At 35.7% G+C, this 21,308-nt stretch overlaps 1 pseudogene; it reads left to right on the forward strand.

Moving 5' to 3' along the window:
- Positions 1 to 1,363: 1,363 nt before the first annotated feature.
- On the forward strand, positions 1,364 to 1,988 carry LOC143681313 (NADH dehydrogenase [ubiquinone] 1 alpha subcomplex subunit 12 pseudogene; annotated as a pseudogene).
- Positions 1,989 to 21,308: the final 19,320 nt, after the last annotated feature.

A 21,308-nucleotide genomic window follows, 5' to 3' on the forward strand; every position in this document is an offset into this window, starting at 1 on the left:
ACTGAGAGAATATATTGCTGGGTTATATTTAGATGAGGTAGGTCAAGACAAGACCATGGAAAAATGCCTGAAATAGGAAGAGGAGGCCAGGGGGAGAAGAAGATGATGCAGTCATGTTCAATGCTAAATTACATAACCTTACTGTAGAGCAAATCTAGGTAATTTTGTTTATTTTATGAGTATGACTCAAAGTGTTCGGATGATTCTGCTCCCAATGCGTTGCTTAGCTTTGTCTTCTTAGAGTGTCTGGGTCACATTCGAACCTGTAGCTCTTCTAATAAAAATGTACACTTCAATCCCTCAAATTCAAATCATTGTCATGATTATTGAAGAAATATCCACTGCAGATTATTTTTCTGTTTCATCAAATTAGAATACTTTATTTCTCTTTAAATATAGATATGATTTTTGGATAAAAATAGGAATTTTGTGAGATACATATGGTAAATTTTTATTTGCATTAGAGTTATTTTAAAATGTAATTCTGCTTTCAAAGGAAAATAAAACTTTTCATTGAAATACATTTTAACTTCATGAATTTATGGGTCTTACAGACAAGGCTTGAATAATATGTGAAAAATGGACTTCACCATTTGTTTAAAATTTGAAACCAAGAGGCATTTTTCTTTCCTCTCAAGCTTTAGTAGAGGAGTAAAGAAATATCATTTTCTTAACTCCAAATACCAATTGCATGGCCACTCAACGTTGATTGATTGGAGATGTCAAGAAGAGTGGCAGCTGATATCCTCCAGTTTGCTGACCTTGCATTTCAAAAGACAGATTAAACTAGGCTGTTGCTTTCTAAATGCAAATAGATTGAAATAAGAAAAATCTTTGTGCTTTGATCCATTATGGGGCTTGTGCTTAATTGATCACTACTCATTACTGCAGCTGAACTAAGTTTAGAAACACTGATGTGAATACTTGTTAACAAAATGGTAAACCAGAATAATAATTCATCTTCAGCTTTGAAATAGAGTAACAACCTAATAAACTAATAAAACAAGCTATATGAAAATAATAAAGTAGGCCCCATCAAGTAGTTATCTTACCTAATTACTATCATTTAAAAGTCATCAATGTCAAGAATGAGTCGTATAAATTGGTAAGCCTCATACCCACCTAGTGTATTTGCTGATAGTATTTTTCAGCATATAATTTAGGCAGGAAAATCAGTTACTTCAAGGCAAAAATAATCCCTTCATGTGACCAATGCACGATTCACTGCACTTTTGTAAAATAGTGAGTTCTTCGATAATTCAGATTATATAAGATCTTTGTACAGCTGTATACTTTGATTTCATTTTCTGGACATCAATTTTTATTTATAAAAAGCAGTTCTTGGCTGGGCCTGAGGGGAAAAATGGAGTTCGTGCAGATGCTGAAGTGGGGGCTACAGCAGATCAGTGGCCATGGTGGGTCCTCAGCTGTCTCTGAGTGTTCGTCAGGGCAAATGAGGTCAGGGTTGGTAAATCAGTGGGAGAAGACAATTACTATGAAGACAGCAAGCAGTTTTTTAGCTATCACCAATGGGTTCTGTATACTGTTGAAATGAATGGCAAGAACACATTCTGGGATGTGGGTGGAAGCATGGTGCCCCCGTAGGGCATCGTTGGCATCCCTGCATGGCCGATGATCCTCCAACAGAAAAACCACCAACTGCTCATAAATTTACATAGGGAGGGAGTGCAAGGGTAGTTAAATGGTAGAATTCTCATCTGCCATGCAGGCGACCCAGGTTCAATTCCTGGTCCATGTACTTCCCAAAAACAAACAAGCAAAAAACAGGACAAATAAAAAAGCTCAACAAATGGTGCTGCAACAATGGGATACTCACATGGAAAAATAATGAAACGTGACCCCGCCATACAGCACACACACACAAAAAATTCATATGGGAAAACCATAAATTCAACATAAGTGGCACTTCAGAAAAGTATGTACCTTATTCCACCACTAGAAAGAAGTTTCAGGTGTACTGCCTTTAACACCTTACAAGTAAAGACAATGAAACATTGTTTAAACGTGTAAAGTATGGTCTTTCCATGTAATTGCACTTTTACTGTTTATCATTAACTTGATCAAAATTGTGTGACAAAACAATGTCTTCTGTGATTTTTTGCCTTTGTCATTGTCATTTATCAACAGTAAAATGAAAGTTTACATTCAGCTGGATATTGCTGATTGCTATGGTAGGCCTAGTCTCAACAAACAGTATTCACATCAACCCTAAAGACAACACAGGGCTCTATCTGACACTTTTAAAAGTTTCACTCACTAAGTTTATTTTTCAGAAACATAAAACCTCCAGATGGTTCTTAGTCTAGATACGCCCTGAAACACAGAGTTATCTGTCTCCCCAGGAACGTCAACCTGTTGCACTCCTCTACTCCATAATGCTGATATCCCTTTTCAACATGAAGAAGTTAGAATGGTCTTCCCAAATATCCCTAAAGATTGAGAGAAAGATCATAGGAGAAGGAGAAGTTGAAATAGAGAAGATAGAATTTAACAAGTGAGTATGACTACTGAATATTATATTGATATTTCTTTTTAATCTCTGGTGACTAAGAGCAGCCACAAGGAAGTACCTGAACTTGTGGAACTGTAACCCTTCTCATACATTGAAATTTGTGCTTAACTATTTCTTAAAATGTACTTTGAAATTTACTTCTTTTTTGTATGTATGTTGTATTTCACAATAAACTTTTTTTTTTAAAAAAGCAGTTCTTAAATGTTTGAAGGTAAAATTTGTTGCAAAATTACCATGAATAAAAATTTTATTTTCTTATGGGTTGTGCTTTTCTTTTATTTCTTACAAATTGAAAGTATTCATTAATCTTCTAAAAATTGTGTTAGTGGAAAATTTTAAAGAATAATTTGAATCTGCTTGCCACATAAATAGAAGAGTGACTTGTCATTTGATGGATTTGTAACCTGTGCATAGTATATTCATCATCAGACTTTGATATTTTATATGCAAAGAGAAGCATATATATATATATATATATATATATAATATACCATGGGGATTTAGAATATCCTCCTCCTCAAATATTATGTGTAGAAATTCATTAATTTATTGTTAATTTGTTGTTTTATATTAATAAATGGGATCATCAGGAATTCTTAAGGTTGTTGGGATCATCAGGAATTCATAAGAAGGCTTTCAAATATTTGATGTAATCAAGAAAGAGTAGAGGAGAAGGAAAGGAGGGAGAGAGGGAGGAGTAGAGGGAGAGGGAGAGATGAAGGGAAAGGGAAAAAGAAAGAAAGAAAGAATGTGCATTAGCCTGCTTGTATGTTTTATAGTAAATTTCTTTAAATGTAAAACTCAGTCAATTGTAAGTTGCACCATTATTTTATGTACCCATATTAAAAAAAGACAATACCAACATTCTAGTTTGCTAGCTGCTGGAATGCAATATAGCAGAAACGGAATGGCTTTTAAAAATGGAAATTTAATAAGTTGCTAATTTACAGTTCTAAGGCCGAGAAAATGTCCCAGTTAAAGCAAGTCTATAGATATGTCCCATCAAAGGCATTCAGGGAAAGATCCCTTGGTTCAAGAAGTATGATGAAGTTCAGGATCTCTCTGAAGTAGAAGGGCACATGGCGAACAAAGTCAGGGTTCCTCTGTCAGCTGGAATGGCACATGGCGAGCATGGTGTCATCTGCTAGCTGCTTCTCCTGGCTTCCTGTTTCATGAAGCTCCCCAGGAGACATTTTTCTTCTTCATCTCCAATGGTCGCTGGCTGGTGGACTCTGCTTCTTGTGGCTATGTCGTTCTGCTCTGCTCTCTCTGAATCTCCCATTCTCCAAAATGTTTCCTCTTTTATAGGACTTCAGAAAATCAAGACCCACCCAAATGGGTGGAGACATGCCATCACCTAATCCAGTTTTTTTTTTTTTTTTTTTTTTTTTAAAGAGAGGGAGGAAGGGAAGGAAAGACAGAGAAGGAAGGATAGAAGGAAGGAAGGGAGGAAGAAAGGGAAACATCTTTAAACATTTTCTTGTTTTTTATTATATTTTGTTTGTTTGTTTGTTTTTTACATGGGCTGGGGCCGGGAATCGAACCGAGGTCCTCCGGCATAGCCGGCAAGCACTCTTGCCCGCTGAGCCACCGCGGCCCGCCCAACCTAATCCAGTTTAATAACCACTCTTGATTTGGTTACATCTCCAGGGAGATGATCTAGTTACATACAGTATTGAATAGGGATTATTCTGCCTTTATGAAATGGAATTTTGATTAAAACATGGCTTTTCTAGGGTCCATACATCATTTCAAACCAGCACACCAACTAAACCGCATCACAATCCTAAGGTGATCTCATTTGTAAGATGCATCCTAATTTCAGACATAGAATGTGAAAAAGGAAGACATCTTAGATTATATGAAATATGGTAATTTCCTATAGGCAACACAACCATTCTTTTCCCAAAATTATTCTTCTGGCTAATAAGAATATGAACACACGTTGCCTTGGTTTGACTTTTACTCTACCTAACCCCCAGTCTCCTTTGGCGAATAATGTGCCTAATTATTTCTGACTGATACAGTGCCACAAGGTTCAATCAGCAGACCCTGTTTTCTCGATCTACTCTCACCCCATAAGTTATCTTACCCAATCCTACAGCTTTAAATACGATCTATACGGTGAAGGAATCTTCATCTGTAACTTCTTCTCCAATCTTTCTCTGACCTGTCTATCGAACTCCCGAAGTGAAACTCCACTAGATGCCTAAAAGACATCTCATAATTCTAAGCCCAGTACAGAACCCCTGGTTACTGGTCTTCCCGCCAACCTCAGTTAATCTCAGAAAAAACAGACATCCACTAGTGTGGGCCAAATACCAGGATTCTTTTTTAAAATTATTATTGTTTTGTGAGACACCGTATTTATACCTAGTAGATCTAACTTCAAACTTGGTTCAGAGTTGGTCAACTTTCCATAGCCCACACTAGTCCTCTATCCCCTCAGATTATCAGTATTACTGCCTTGAGTTCTTAACTGGTATCTCTGCTTCTATGTTTTCTTATGTTCACCAGAGCCAAAGGGATATTTCTACAAAGTAAATCTGAACATGTTACTTTCCTGTGCACATCCTTCCACCATTAGGTTCTGATCAAACTCATGAAAATAACAAAATTTTCTGTTTTATGGCCTATAAAGTCCTCTAGTATCTGTCCCATGTTTATTTATTAGTATAATTTGCTGGTATTCCTTCACACACACACATGCAAACTCACCCCCCCCCACACACGTATTCCCTATGACATACTAGAATGTAGGATTCATGATTCATGACTACTGTTGGAATTTGGTTTTAGTATATTCACCACTCTGTGGTGAGTACGTGAAACACTGACTGACTAAGATATAGTTGAGGCTCAATAAATACTTCTGATTGAATGAATGAATAAATGAATGGATGGGTAAAACTGGAAAATGCTTTGTAAACACTGACCCATCATTTTCTTCCACTGCCTTCCTGTTATGTTGGATCTAGGGGAATGAGGAGTGGAGAATGGCTGCAGCTGGGTCTGTGAATACTGAAGAAGCCTACAGACTTGAGAAGACAAAGGCTTTATTTTTTTCCCGAGGAATACCATATTTTGGTTAATGAACTGACTTATTGTAATCATAGGTATTTCAGGTCAGCATTGTTAATATCTTTAATACAATGGTGAGAAATTAGAAGTCTGTGACTAACATTAAAACCTGGGTATACTCAATCTCAGACACATTTTGGACTATGGTTTCCCCTTGTTTGTCAGTCTAGCAATTTGGAAGTTAGTGATCTGCCACATATCAAGTACTAAGGCAGGGAAGACGTCTGCTAGACATTCACATAAACTGTTGTATAGAGTGCTGAACCTAAGGCTAGTAATTCTGGTGTCAAGCCTCCTCTGTGCTGTCTGGCTCTCAGGCTTGTGAGTTGTAGAACAACTGTTGTCACTGACATTCATCACTGAACACTCTGTCCGAAACTTATATTGAGGAATTCAGTGAAATCTGTCTCTTTGGGGCACAGGATTGTCTATCATTTTGAAAGAAGTTTGTGTGACTTCAGTGTTCTGAAAGTCTTTCTTTCATATGAAATATTTAAGTGAGAAGGGATTCAGTATGAGTTTGGGTCTATGCAGCAAATTGTGGTACTATTTTTGTTGAAAGGCAGAATGTTCTTACAGTAGATAAAGCCGTCCTGGATTCTGAATCCATCAGAAAGTCATGTGGCTTTCTGGCCTTAGAGTTCCCACTTGGCTCTGTGTGCTTCTTTTCCACCGCTCTGAGCTTGTGGCCCCTCTCATCTTGAATGGATCCATTCGCAAATGTACTGCCAGTGGAAAAACTATTACAGACACTTTTTGTGATGAAATGAGACACTTTTGACCTTGGCAAAAAAAAAAAAAAAGCTCCTAATGGTTCTGTGATATTAAGATATTTTCATATAAAAACTGTAGTCTATCTCCAGAACATTCACCTTCGGTGGATATGAGTATCCTGAGTGTTGGAAGAGGTGGGGAGAATTAATGACCTACTTAGGAAAAACGAGATAACTCATATAGCTTCAGAATATGTCAGTCAAAGAAAGAGAAGATTTTTTGAAAATTCAAAAATGTGGTGGGTTGTTACAAAGAGACACTAATAATAATTTTTAGTGGGCAAATCGTTTTTGGCAGAAATGATGTGGTAAGTCAGGATCACCTCTCAAGAGACTTCTAGGAGGTTAGAGTGAGATAGGGGCTTACAGCAAATGGAGGAGAAATTGTCTCGTCATTGCTTTCTCATTTGAAAATTGGGGATACTAATAGCTAATTCACAGCATTATTCTAAAAACTCAAAAGAGAAAGCACTTATAAAAGCACCTTGTAAATTGTGAATGGTAAACCAACATTCAAAGGTAGCTTTTAATGTACTTTTTCACTTTTATTTTTTTAGTGAGAATGAACTTCAATTATTGCCATTTTTTCCAGAGAAATGTTGAGCTTCACTTACGGAGGAAATAGTTAGTTAATTGGATCCAAATTCAGAATTAAATAATCAAAAATAGCATATCTATATATCTTTCTATCTACTCACACACATACACACACACACATTTTTTTATTCTTTTATGTGTTCTCTTCTTGAACAATAATAAGAAACATCTGATCAGTTTTTTTATATGAGCTGAAGGAAGACCTTGCACTTTAAATGGACCCACATTATAAGGTTGAATAATTCAACCTTTGAATATATTTAGAATTATTTTTAAACTATACAGATAAATGTTTCTAAGAGACATTGATAGCCTGTGCTAATATTTTCCTACTATATTCTATAATGGGGCTCATGAGGAATGATAATGTTTTCAGCCCAGTGGGGTAAATGATCAAGCATCCACAGCTGGAGGGAAGTGGCCAGGGGTTGATGGCACCCAAACTATTCCTGGCAGCCTAAAAGCTGAAGAGATCTAAATCTTGTAATATGCTGCTTAGAGATAGATCTCTGACTTCAGATGCAGAAAGCTTTGCATCTTAGTATCGTTTACTAGTTTGGAAAAGTCACCTTGCCTTTTAAACCTTGATGTCCACATCTGTGAGACTAGGATAATAATCTTTTTCCCTCTGCAGCCTACCAGTTACCATGGCTTTCAAATGACATGATGTATGTGAAAGATAAAAAAGTAAAACATCATGTAAGTGTTTGATATTATTGTGAAAGATGATTTGGCTTTTATTTATTTAATTTTGGATGCAATTGAGTGATTCAGATCTGTAACCATGTTTAAAATTCAAGAAGCTCTGTAATGAAAAATTATTTCTATCCAAACAGGATAGAAACATAAGAGTATAGAAATGATTTTATTAGCACAGTTGTATTAAAGCTGCCACTTTAATTTTTTAATTTTGCTTTTAAAACATTATTTTTCCACATTCCAAAAATATGAAATTTCTGCTCTTATATTGTACTGGAATAAAGTAGGAAAGATAGACAATGGACTATTATCTTATCACTAAACATGTAGGTTTTTGAAAGTCAACCCTGAAAACACTGTGTTAAGAAGTTAGGTTCGTACTTTTAAGTTGTGCTCTTCATAAACGTCAACTGCCAATTCTCCTTTCAGTCCTACGTGAAAGGGCCATATGTTAAAATAAATTATGTTCGAAGAAGGCATGTTAAAGTAAGGTTGTCTAAAACAAACAAGTTACATCTGCAGATCACACGTTAAATATGCCTCTGGTTGGAAATATTGACAGTCTATTGTATCACTAATTGCTTTACTTTGGGGATTATAAAGTTGCTTTGCTAAATTAAAGACCTGCCATTGAGATTTCCTCCCTATCTTTTCATGTATTACCAGCAAATAAAATTAAAAAGGAAAAGAAAACTGGGGAAAAAAAATCCATTTAACCTTCTCTCAAACTGTCCTAGCTGAGAAATCTAGCAGGGAATGGTCTCAGGGTCAGGACTGATAAGAACCCTCTACCTTGGCTGAAGATGAAGTCTGTCTCCTTTGTCATTTTCTCATTTACCCTTGGCTAAGGATGAGGGTCCTGAGGTTGTGCACACCTGCTCTCCCTCTTGAAGCCAGGGAGAATGATTTCTGTTCTAACTAGGCAGAACCACTTTGCCAGTTGAGAAAAGAGAGCAAAATATGCAGAAAAATAAAAAATAAAAGCCATGCAGCCTCAGAGTAGAGCACTGACTAGAGCTGACATGGTATTATTATTTAGTTTGTAACCCCCAGGAGACTCATGCATTAATAGATCAAATATACATTGTCATTTAAATGTAGAAAGCTGTGGAAGCAGGAGAGAATGATTTTTAATAATAAAAGAAATGTTGCATTAATTATATTATCAGTTCAAAATTTTGATTTAAACATGTTTTATCATATGCAGTTTAGGTATACTAGTTTGGTTTTGTAGCAATGTAGCAATGGAATAAAACAAGCTAAACAACCTTTATCCCCAAATGTATTCCTTTGCATTCCTGTAAAGCTCTTTAAAATAAGATCTAACATTATTTTCCTGAACAGAAATGACATAATATATGTATAGGTTTGGTTATATCAGGGCCTTGAGTCAATGACAAAATGGATTCAGTTGAATCTACTCTAAAAATATGTTTACCTAAAATGATAGCAAGGGAGAACAAATACCTATGAATTATTTAAAACAGACAAGGAAACAGGTTGTGAGAAGAGTAGAAAATAGCATGTGGTGTTGGGAGGTTAGATAGGGAAGGAGCGAAAGGAAGAAGTGACTCTAAACAACATAACAAAAAAGTTCCTTTTGTCTCACACACCTAGCCTCCCTACATCTAGCCCTCCCTCAGCTCAGCACCTGAAAATAACTGATGAAAAAGGCAGCACATCAATCCCTTATTAGCATAGCCAGTGGGAAAGGGCCCCTTCAAGTTCTTAGACTGTGCTTCTCAGAGCCAGCCTCAGAGCGCTTCTCTTCCTTTCCTGCACTCATATTCCAGTATGAACCTTCACTGCACTCTCAAGTTTTGAGCTGTACACACTGGCTAGTCTTTGGATTCTTTGGCTACACACACTGCCAAGTCCTCAAATTCTTCCCTGCAACTGAGTTTAGTGCAATTAAGTCAAGAACCTTCAGGGCATTAGGCCCTGGTTGGCATCTAGACTTTGAGAATTCCCATGGCTCTCCAGCATCCAGCCAAGAATTCCTGGGGCTTTCCAGCATCAAGCTTATTAAACTGTTTGGCTGGACACACTGACGAGTCCTTGAATTCTTTCCTGAGATTGAGTCAAGAACCCTCCCAGTGCCAGCCATTCATTGAGTTCTCTATTTCTCTGAGAACTCCTGAGGCTGTCAGGCTTCAGTGTAGAATATTCAAAATTAGGGACCCATCTCATCTGTTTTCTTTGGCAACCTTTGGACCATATTTTTCAGAGTGCTCTGGCATCTCCCTGAAATTTCCTAGAGCACAATTCAAACTTTGTTGTCTTTATGGTTCTAACAAAATACAACTGAGATCAAGTCATCGCCCAATGTGTAAGACATGTCATTATTTTTGTGTTTTTGTTTTTTTTCTCCCCAAATCCCCACCTTTATTTCCTGTGAGTACAGGTGCTAACTCAAAGGGAAATATAGGGGCTAAGGGCATTATCTCACTGGTTGGCATATTTTCTGAGCAGAATTATTTGGTTTTGGTTTCCTTAATCTTTTTTTTTTTTTTACATGGGCAGGCACCGGGAATCGAACCTGGGTCCTCTGTCATGGCAGGCGAGCATTCTTGCCTGCTGAGCCACTGTGGCCTGCCCTGGTTTCCTTAATCTTATGTGATTCAGGCATTCATTTTTTTTTTAGCACATCTGTCTTCAGGGCCCATGCATTGGTAAAATGCCTATGATGAATATAAAGAAGGAAGACATTCCAGTGACTTTTTTTTTTTTAATTTTCCTTTATCATTCTTTTATATGAACTTCTGCGTCTTTCCTGATTCTACCATAAGACATAATTTTAGAAGGATCCTAAAAGAATACTTGTTTACTTAGTGTAATATAAGATTGAGAGAATCTTTGGAAACTCTAAAAGAGGAATGGATCCCAGGAAGGAGGAAAGACCAGGTACACAGAATCAAAATGCAATAAACCTCTTTTCTCTGGCCACCCAGGATACTTGCTCAGGCAAGTATATTCTGAAAAACTGATTTTGTTTCCATTTAACAAAATTGTTATTTCACTCTTGGAAAACTGGCGGGCCAACCTGATGGGAACTGCACAGTTACCTGCCTTTGTAAGAGGCTGCATTGTCCAAAGATATGGCATGGAGAAAGATAAGCAAACCCAGGTCCCCTGAAGGGTCTAATCACATAACTGACTTAGCAGCAACTTCAAAGCTGCCAGGGTAACTGTTTGAAAAGCCTGCCAGTGAGTTATTTCCTGTTGCTAGTGAAAGGTCTTTCAATGGCTGGCAATCTGGGACCCCGTGATTGCCATTCAGAATGGACTGTCTGTACTTTGTGCTTTACCTCTGGTGATCACGTGCTCAGGCCATTACCAGGCTATTTGGACTGTGAAGCCTGCCCTGTTGATTCACAAGGACAGATCCTATTTTGTGATTTCACTTCTGAAAAAAATTCTTTCAAGTCATCCTTTTTCTGTTTTTATCCTTCCGCATTTATTTTGGTCTGTGTTTGCTCGGTACCAGGAATTTACTAAGACCTCTCTTTTTCACAAAATGGGAATTTTAATTGCCAATGTTATCTGCTCACTGTTACATCCACATTCTCCCTGTCTGTTTGCAATAGATTTGTTAAATTGGATAAATTGGACCGTAATACTTCCTTGAGTTCTGGGATAATTCTATGGCCAAAGAGAATTTGAATGCTTTTTATCCTTCTATGAAACATATTCCTGATTTAGTTCAGGAACAATTTGGGAATACATACTGGATTCTGAATGTGATGTGGGTTAAGTTGTTTAGTGAACAGTGAAATGCTTTTTCTTATCTTAAAAGCTTGAAATAGCTGAGTTCCTATATATAAATACCAACCTGCTCTACTCAAGCATGATGGTCAGTTTTTCTCTTCATTGTGCCTCTTCTCTAGGGACTTAGACATTTACAATGCTTTCATTGAAACGCGTCATCCATTTCCTGTAGGTGCTATCCTAGAAATTGCTATTTGCTCCAAATTTTCTATTTTTATTCTCTTGAGAGGACACAAGTGTGTTCAGTGCACAGCCCTACAGACAGTGGCATTATGATTATGAATGGGTGAAAATATCAGATAGTTTCTTTTTTATTAGACAAGTACCAGTGAAATATTTCTTTGTTATCAGTACTTAATTTCATTATAGGAGGAGTGAGTGGCAACTGAGCATTTTATTTAGATGTCTATTATAAAAGCCTAATGCACGGAGTGCACAGGTGGTTCAGTGGTAGAATGCTCGCCTTCTGTGCGGGAGACCCAGGTTCGATTCCTGGACCACACACTACCCCAAACACACAAAAATAAAAAATCTTAATGCAAATAGTAGGATGCTGAATAATATGTGTAGGCATTTCTAAATTAAAGAGTAATCAGGATAGAGTTTGTCTATTATTGGTTGTCCACATCTGTAAGTATTTATCATAGAAATTATTTTCAAGGGGAATATATGATTGTTCTTTGCAATTGTCCCAGTTAAGTTATACGTTAAATGTCCATTGTCTCCTGTGCTTTAGCATTACTGAGAGGCCTGTGTAGGTGTGTGTATATGTGTGTAGGTGCCCACTGAAAAAGGCATCACTTAGCCTCTACCTTCACATACAGATGCAGGAACATATCATTTACAATAACATTTTGATTTATGTTCGAGCTGGGGTCTTTTCTTAATTGAATAGATGTTTCACATACAAAGGGCTATATTAAAGGCAGGAAACAGTGGCCACAGGGAGAAGTTAATGTTTAGTAAAAATCATCAGCCATTTATTTATCAGATGGCTGAAACGTCAATCAATTCTACCTGCTTGTCTTTGAGTACAATGCATATATACAGGTGAACTCTCTGGTGGTCACTCTTGTTTGAAGTTAACAATCTTTCTGTGTAATTATAGTCTCCTTTTTGTGTTTCCTATTATCTTCATGTAACTGATAAGGTATGATACTTGTTCGCCCCCAGAGCCTTTAGAAATAAATGATTTAATTCATATTAATTAATTTCTTATGGGAATACATTAGATAAGTGACTCTCTAATTTAAAGGAAGGTGACTTGTACATTTAATTGAATTTAGCAGAGTAGTTGAAAAATATATTTCCCAAGTGAATTGTTCTATCTGTTCATTATTTATCTCTTCTTGCTTCCAACCATGGTTTGTTAAAACTTACAATGAAAGACTCACACGCAAAGAGATGTTAAAGGAAGGGTTAAAAAAAATAAACCAATACCATGTCCTTCTCCTAAAGTACATAGGTATGTTCTAGAAAAATAGCTTGGGAGGGATACATGATGAAATGATCTGTAGTTATTTCTGAATCATAGCAGTGTCAACGATTTTAATTTTTTCTCCATATTGTTAAAACATGCTCAGCAATGTGTATGTAGGGTTTTTATGATCAAGATGAAAAGCATTATTTAAAAGAGGATGGCTCACCTAAACATTTCAAAAAATTAAGTATGGGTCAAATCCTTTGAGGTCTCCTACTACTCTAGCAGGATGATAAATCACAGAAATCAAAGCTATTACGATCAGATCATCCATTTTTTTAAACAGGTGAAAAGAGGGAATCTCAAAAATGTTAGGCAATACTTTCAATGTCTCAGGTAATTGCTGAAGCTAAGATTCCTACAATAGAATATAATAGAATGCTTTTATTGGAAAATAAACCTTTTTGGAACACCATGACTACTTAAGTTAAGAAAATTTTTGCATTTCATGCCCCCAACTATAATTCCTTTATTTCCTGTTTCTTAATTTCCTGCCCCATTCCTCAAAATATCTACACTTGTGTCCATAACCTACTAAATGGAGAAATCATGCTGACAAGGTATTATTTTTCCACCTATTCTCATCCATTTATATATTTGGTTAATTATTTTTCAAATCTCTACTACATGCAAAGTAATGGGCAATAATTAAGCAGTGCTGGGTATATGAGAGACAAAAGGGCTGTTAATTAGAACCCTGAAAAAAAAGCACTTTAACATCCTTTGTTCTTTAGATGAAGTTCTGTTAAGTCAGAACTCATGAAGTCCCATTTTCTCTATCCTTGAAAGATAGTTGCAAGGGAAAAAAATCTAACACAGAAGTAGCAGCACCAAGAACTAGGGTTTGAGTCCAATTTCTGCTGCTATCATTTAACCACGTGAATCACATTATACTTGGAATCTACACATTCCTGGAATTTTCAGTTACCTTATCTTTCTACATAGGTGTGATGGTCAGGTTCTGATGTCAGCTTGGCCAGGTGATGATGCCCAGTTGTCTGTCAGGCAAGCACTGGCCTGCCCGTTGCTTCAAGGATATTCTGCGTCTACCTGACAAACTAGAGGGCTGGTGTATTAAATCATCAGAAAGTTGATTGCACCTGTGGCTGATTACATCTGCGATCAACTAAGGCCTGTCTCCCACAGATGAGGTAATTCAATCATTTGGAGACTTTTAAGCCAGAAGAGACACTTTTTCGCTGCTTCTTCAGTCAGCCAGCCTCTTTTGCAGCGTTCATCCAGACCCTTCATCAGAGCTGCCGATTTCACAGCCTGTTATAGGGATTTGGGCCCCTTCCATTCCCATGATTGCGTGAGACACCTTTTAAATCTCATATTTACAGATATCTCCTGTTAGTTCTGTTTCTCTAGAGAACCCTGACTAATACACTAGGGTCACAGTGGTATGGGAGATTTTGCTTTGTTTTGATCTCTTTTGTTTAAAAAAAACTCTCAGCTAATAGAGAAATCCTATTTTCTACTTCTTAGCTGAGAACCAAATGAGCTGAACCCTTGAACCTTCAAAGAAGCAGAATCCAGAGCTTAGAATGGGTAATTCAAGATCCAGAATAAGAGACAATTTCCTTCTGCTCTGGCATGTATTCAAGAGCAACTCACTCTGGTACCTTAAGTGTTCCTTGGCTTTTATTTTGCCTTCTCTGTCTCTCCTCACCATGTTGGCTCCTCTCTGACCTTGCCACTGAGATTTGGTTGCAAGTAGACATGTTACTCACATGAGTTTTGGGCCCCACTGCCTGGCCATCTCAGCATCTTGCCCTCCTGAGGCACTTACTCAGCCAGGGGTCTAGCAGGAACCTTTGTATTATGCATGCATGGACTTTCTAAGAAATCTGCCCTCCCTGCCACAGAGTACTATTTAAACTCTAAAATTTCCCATTTCTCCCCTCTTCTACACCACAACCCCCTCACCCCTGGTCTAATGGTCTTCTAGTGATTGTGACTAGTTTGGCATTCCCTCCTTTCTCTGCACTTACTTGAGGATTGCTTTTTGCTCTTCTTGTGTACCATCCTGCCTTCCTGCCCTGGTCACACCTGTTTTTGTTGGCAAAGTTAGCAATTTCACTGCTTGAGACACAAACAAGTTCTCAGGCACTTGCTGGAGTAGCGGGTGGGTGCAGGTCAGCCCCCTGCATACCCTGGTTACAGAAACAAACATGTATTTGCTTGGTGAAGAAAATCAAACACTTTCACCATCGGATTTCACCATCGCTAAAGCACACACAAACTAACCTGACTATATAATCAAGTAAAATAATCCATAAGGCAATTTTAGTAGCATAGACAAGTACCAAATACATGTCAGAGACTCTGCAAAACTCTTTGTAGATATTATTGCATTTTTATTCTGAGCAAGAGCATTATGAGGGGTGTGTTACTGGTCATATTTTGTACGGATAAATTATGCAATTTATTGAAGGTTTATTATAAGCCAGGCACAGTCTATGTATTTCATATATATTAACTTATTTAAACCTTACAAAAACTTATGAGGTAGTTATCATTTGCTAGTTAGGGCCTCTGCAGGAAAAGGTTGGCTCAAGCTGTGATATTTTAATGCAGTAACTATTATAAAGAAATGATGTTGAGGCACCCAGATATCAACAATTTTGTAACATTTGCCATATATATAATATATATGGCATATATATTATGTAATATATTAATTGGTTATTAATATCAAATTAACATAAATCCATTAAATATAAATATATTATAGGGTTAAGGGTGCCCAAGCCATGGTATAGAGGCCAGTTGGCAAACTCTATAGAATGGAAGTGATGCAAATATTTTCAAAGACAGGAAGAGGGAAAGCTAAAGCAAACTCCTCAAAGATCAGTTCTTAAAGTTGAGCACATCATTTCTACTTCAACTCCATTCATCATTCCCATTTTACCAACCTCTTTCAGCCTCATTACCATGTCTAGATTCAAGGAAGACTGGGAAATTAAATTTAGTTGTTAAATCTGGATTGCAACACGCTTGGAAAAGTCTGGGAGAAAGGCTATTGGAGGACAAATCGGAGTTTCACATACATTGCTCATCCAAGGAAACAGAATATGGGCCATGGAAGAATTTGGCAAAATTTGTTTTTTTATCCTCTTGATTGCTTTATCAGTTTGGAAATCTATTAAAGCTCTTTCTCTCTTTTAAGTTTATTCTTCTTTAAAACACTAAAGTTAATTTACTTGACAGTGGTGCTTGATAAAAAGTGTTTGCTGATTTAATATATTTTGAGAAAAGTTAGTAAAAATTTGTACTGAAGAGGAAAGTCAGTAAAAATTGTATTGAAATGCAATTTATATCTGAGTACTGAACTGTATTAGTTAAATATGACTTTCTTTAAAGAGTAGAGATAAATGTCTTCTATTAGATGATTTTAATACTTCTTGCAGGTCAGGGTATGTGAAAAATTTAGTTTGATGTAGCTTAGATGCAGTATCAATCAATATGTACTTAATAAACATCACAAAAATTGTATGAGCTCTAGTATTGGTTAAATTAAGGGCTCAGAACTCAGACTTGCTGGGTTCAGTTGCTTACACCATTCCCTAGAAGAGCGTTTCTTAAAGTATAATCCATGACCAGCAGCATCAGCAAATTCTCAGGCATCCCAGACCTAGTAAATCAAACTCTGGAACTGTGCTTTAATAAAATTTTCAGGTTATTCTTATGCATTTAAAATGGTGAGAACCATCCAGTAGCTTGGATAAGCTACTTAACTTTATGGAACCTCAGTTCTATTATCTGTTCAAATCAAGACAACACTTTCACTACCTTTAGAGTTAGTTTTGGAGAGTTAACACAACTCCTGAAAAATAGTAATGGTGCGATAAATTTTAGCGGCTATTTTCATTACAATTACTAGTCTTCAGTTTGTTCTTATTAGGCAATAAAATGACATTTCTCATTATGTAATCAGTCATATAATGCAATTGCTAAAGGCCCAGAATCTGTGTTGCCTGAGCTCAAACCCCAGCGCAGCTCAGACCTACAGAATATTGCAATTCTCTTTCTTCCTTTGTAAAGCAAAGGAAAAATGGAAAAGATTTCATTTCCTCATCTGTAAAATAGGAAAAATAACAAAAGTCCCTATATCATAAGGCAGTTGTTAGAATAGATAGTTAGAATAATTCCTATCACATACTAAATGTTCAATTTAAATGTTACCTAATTTTATTATCACTTTAAGCAATTCTGTTTGAAGGGGAAACATCTGTTTTAGTGCTAGTTTATCCCAATACATTTTTGCTTTTAGAAAAAATTGCTTTCTTCTAATACTTATACTAATAATTATACTTTGTCCTAACCCTTTAAACCCTCTTCCCTGGTCCCTTTCATAAGCAATCCTTCAAATATATACCTTTTGTACTTGTTTATTTCTCATTAGTTCCTATCAATCCCCTCTCTGAGATGAATTAAAGCTGTGAAAGGCAAAACAAAAAAGAAAGCCTTTCTATAATTATAAATAAAAATGCATGTCTGCACATTTTAAAGGCTCAGATGAATTGCTATGCTTTTTTTTTTTACCTATTTAATTTGCTTGCAGAGTAACAGACATTTGTCTATTGATGTGAGCCTCCTATGCTAAAGAAACCAGGGTTTATACCTACATAAAATACTTTCCTGAACCCTGAAAGCCAATTTAGCATTTCATGTCACTTTCAAAATTTCTTGCACGTCAACAACAGCCGCTTATATTGTCTGGGATGTTTGGTAATTGACTTTCTCAAGGAATATGTGACACATTGTGATGTAGTGTGAAAGGATTTCAGAGTTATCAATTCCCATGCCCTTTATAATCTGCTAAAAATATATTTCAGTTTCCCCTCTCTGTGCCTCAGGTAACCTTCTTCCTCATATTTCTTAATTTGATCTTATTTTCTGGTCATCAATTTGATTTCTCAGCAACCAGCAATGTCTGGTCTTCTTTGAATGGCCTCATGTCTGTACATCTTTATCTCTATGTTTGTTTGTTTGTTTTAATTTTCCTCCTGGTTAACAATGATGTTAACCCCTAAATTTTTATCACTTATTACCTGAGTTACTGGTGACCTTTCCATTGCTGTCGGTCAAGTTCTTGCTTAATGAGCCTGGAATGGCCTTGTCATTTAAAAAAGAACAATGAGCAGTCCTGAATGAAAGGAAGAGAATAGGCACATGAAAAAAAAAAAACCAAAAAAACAAACAAACAAAAACAGTGCTGAAAAAATGGAAGACTTAACAGACTATATAACTCTTCTTAATATACTCCACTCATTGTTTTAAATGTGTGACTGTTCACCTTTTCTGGAAAAATAGCTGGATAACCTGAAACCCATAAGGAGCCACTGCAAATAAACCAAATACTTTATATGGTGTATTAACTATTATATGAAGCCAGAAGGGAGGAACCTAACACATTTGCTACTGGCTTGAGCATACCTTTTTTTTTTTTATAATAGCAATACTTCAAAGAAAGTAACGACTTCATTGTACAAAACATTTCCTGTCCAGCTCCTTTCAACCTTTCTTGAACATGAATTTAATTTTGATGCGGGAGAGCATCTGACAAAAGTATCATCTTATGCAAACTAAACTTTTCTTTTTAACTGTTCACCTTCTCTCCTCCTGATTCTCTGACTGAAAATTATGTCAGAATTGCATTTCATTGTGCAACATGAATGAAGTAAGCATGGCAATAAGTAGGTGGTACCTACTGCAAAAATAAACCACAGATTCCATTATCTGGGACTTTGGGTCCAAAGGAGATAGACATATGAGTAAATGAGAAGTTCACCAGGGGATAATAATATTGAAACTTGTTTCCTTAGCTACGCTTACTATTACACAACAAAAGAAGCAGTAACCGACTGGAAATGTCAGAAGAAAATAAACCTTTCCCTATTCAGAATACTTTAGCAATATGACACAAAATGGTAGATTAAAATGACAAATTAGGAAAGAAAATAGATTTTATCCTGTGTGTGCAGTCAAACAGAAAGGACACTTGTTTGTGCAGTCATATCAGATTTTCACTTAAAAGACCTCAGTTAAATTATTTTCTACCGTTTATTGTTGATACAAGGATTTTTTTTTTACAGACTTACCATAAATTAATATCAAAGAGTGATATACCACATGATAAGTGGGTAACAGGCCCAACAATAGGCCTGCTCCCAAATTCATTGTTGGGTTGACTCTCTTCACCAATCTAGAAATGAAGTGACTGATTCCTTCAATAAGTATTTATTGACCTTATAAAGCAATACAAATATTTTTCCTAAATTCTTTTTAACATAAGTGATAAATTATAACAGCTATTGAAGTAAGTGTCATACATCCACAGCACAATTAGCAATGGATACTATCTCTGCTACATATAGAGGCAAAGAGAAAATATATCAGGTTATTATGACATAAAAGGAGTTGGAGCAATAGCTTCCAAATCATGTCCCAAATGGTCTCGGCAAGAGGATCTCTCAGAAAAAGTATACTGTGAGCATACATGTAAAAACATACTGAACAATCGAACATCCTCTTAGAGATTCAATACATGCACTCACATAATAAAACCTTTGAGAGTTTATCCATATTCTTAATCTTTTTAATCTAAATGGGATATATTTACATTCAGGAGTATATAAATATCTTCCAATGGGAACATACATATTTTTAAGACAATTTTAAGAAAATCAATTTTTCTAAATCTTCAATTTCTTGTTGTATTATTTCTTAGCGTTCTATTTTCCTTTACCACCTACCCATTCATTCAGAATCTTTTATTTTTTCTTTACATGGGAGTCACAACCTTTAACCTCACAAATCTTGTGTGTGTGTGTGAGTGTATATATATATGTGTGTATATATATATATTTTTTTTTCTTAAGATGCCATCAGGGAAAATGCATGTTATTTAAGAATGACAAAAAATAATAATAATAAAGCTCACACACTGCTTTTTGAACTATGACACAATGCTTTCTTATCACAAAAATTTTACTGTACACTTACTGAAAACTATTTTCATGGGACTTTTTCTGTTCTAAGCTATTGACATCAAATCTGTCATTTTGATCTGGCATAGCACATGCGCAGACAAAGACAATCATTTACCTATCACAATTGCAAGATGCATTTCGATTCAACAGAGTAATATGTAGGAAAAATGTGCTTTAGAATTAAGTGCAGCATTCAAGGTCAAGGTCAAGTATCACCTTATGATTGGAGTATTTTAGCCTTTGATGAAGCATTCTGAAATCTTCATGTGAGCAAAGTAATGATGGCAAATTTCCTTTAGAGAATTCCACCTCAACTCTTATCCTCCAACTAATGATAAAGAATAACTCCTGTGGGGTCAGTCAACTTGAAAGCAAAGCAAGGAGATAATCTTCAAAAAATACTGAATGCTAAAAATGGTTTCTTTTTTGTACTTAAATGTGAATAATTCCTTTTAGTTATTCTTAATACTGGTCTCCAGGACATTTCATTAATAGTAAAAACAAACAAAACAAAACAAAAACACATGCAAAAAAAACAAAGCCCACCAAAAATAAAAAAGCTCTTTTTAAAAGTTTTAGTGTTGCAGGTACAGATAAGTGTTGCAAGTTAGCCAAAATCAGTTTTTCAAGTTATATACAATAAAACCTAAAGGTAAAAACTTCATGTGAGATGTTTAAATGCAGTGTGTATTTTAAAATTAGGTAGTTAAAACTTATTTTATTAAGACATATTAAATATTTATTCCTACTACATTCACACCTCATCTTCTTCCATACTATAAAATGAGTAACTTCTAACTCCTATGAACAAAAAGCAAAATTAAATGCCTTCCCCTGAACTGATTAATTTTTAGCAGCATTTACTTTTTAAACAAAATATATGGGAAAAGTTTGATCACATTATCTATTGAACTTAAGGAAATATTTCAAAATTTATATACAAATCTTTTAAAACTATTTCTAAAATCCAATCACCAGTGTTTAATACACATATATAAACATACTAAAGAAATTCTAGATCTTTTATCTATATTTTGTTTCATATTTTATAACTTTCATAATATATCACTAGCAGTAGTCATGTATTGAGATAGATAACATTCATATATTCCTGTTTTGTAGCCTATTATTAAAAGAATTTTATTAGAAATATCCGTGTTGGTTTACCAGCTGTGTTCCATAATTTGTTCGCATAAGATTTTATATTATGTTTAAAAATATGTTTTGAAATGCTTATTTACATTGAAAAACAAAGTCAAACTTTTCTGGCACAAAGTGGTCTTATCTGGATGATTGGTTTGATGACAAGCGTTGGTTTTGTTTATTGATTAATTTGGTTGACATTTTGCATAAATTGAATTAGCTGACTATGCAGTTCC

This window comes from Tamandua tetradactyla, chromosome 1 (assembly GCF_023851605.1).
Source record: "Tamandua tetradactyla isolate mTamTet1 chromosome 1, mTamTet1.pri, whole genome shotgun sequence".
In the NCBI taxonomy this organism is placed as follows: Eukaryota; Metazoa; Chordata; class Mammalia; order Pilosa; family Myrmecophagidae; genus Tamandua; species Tamandua tetradactyla.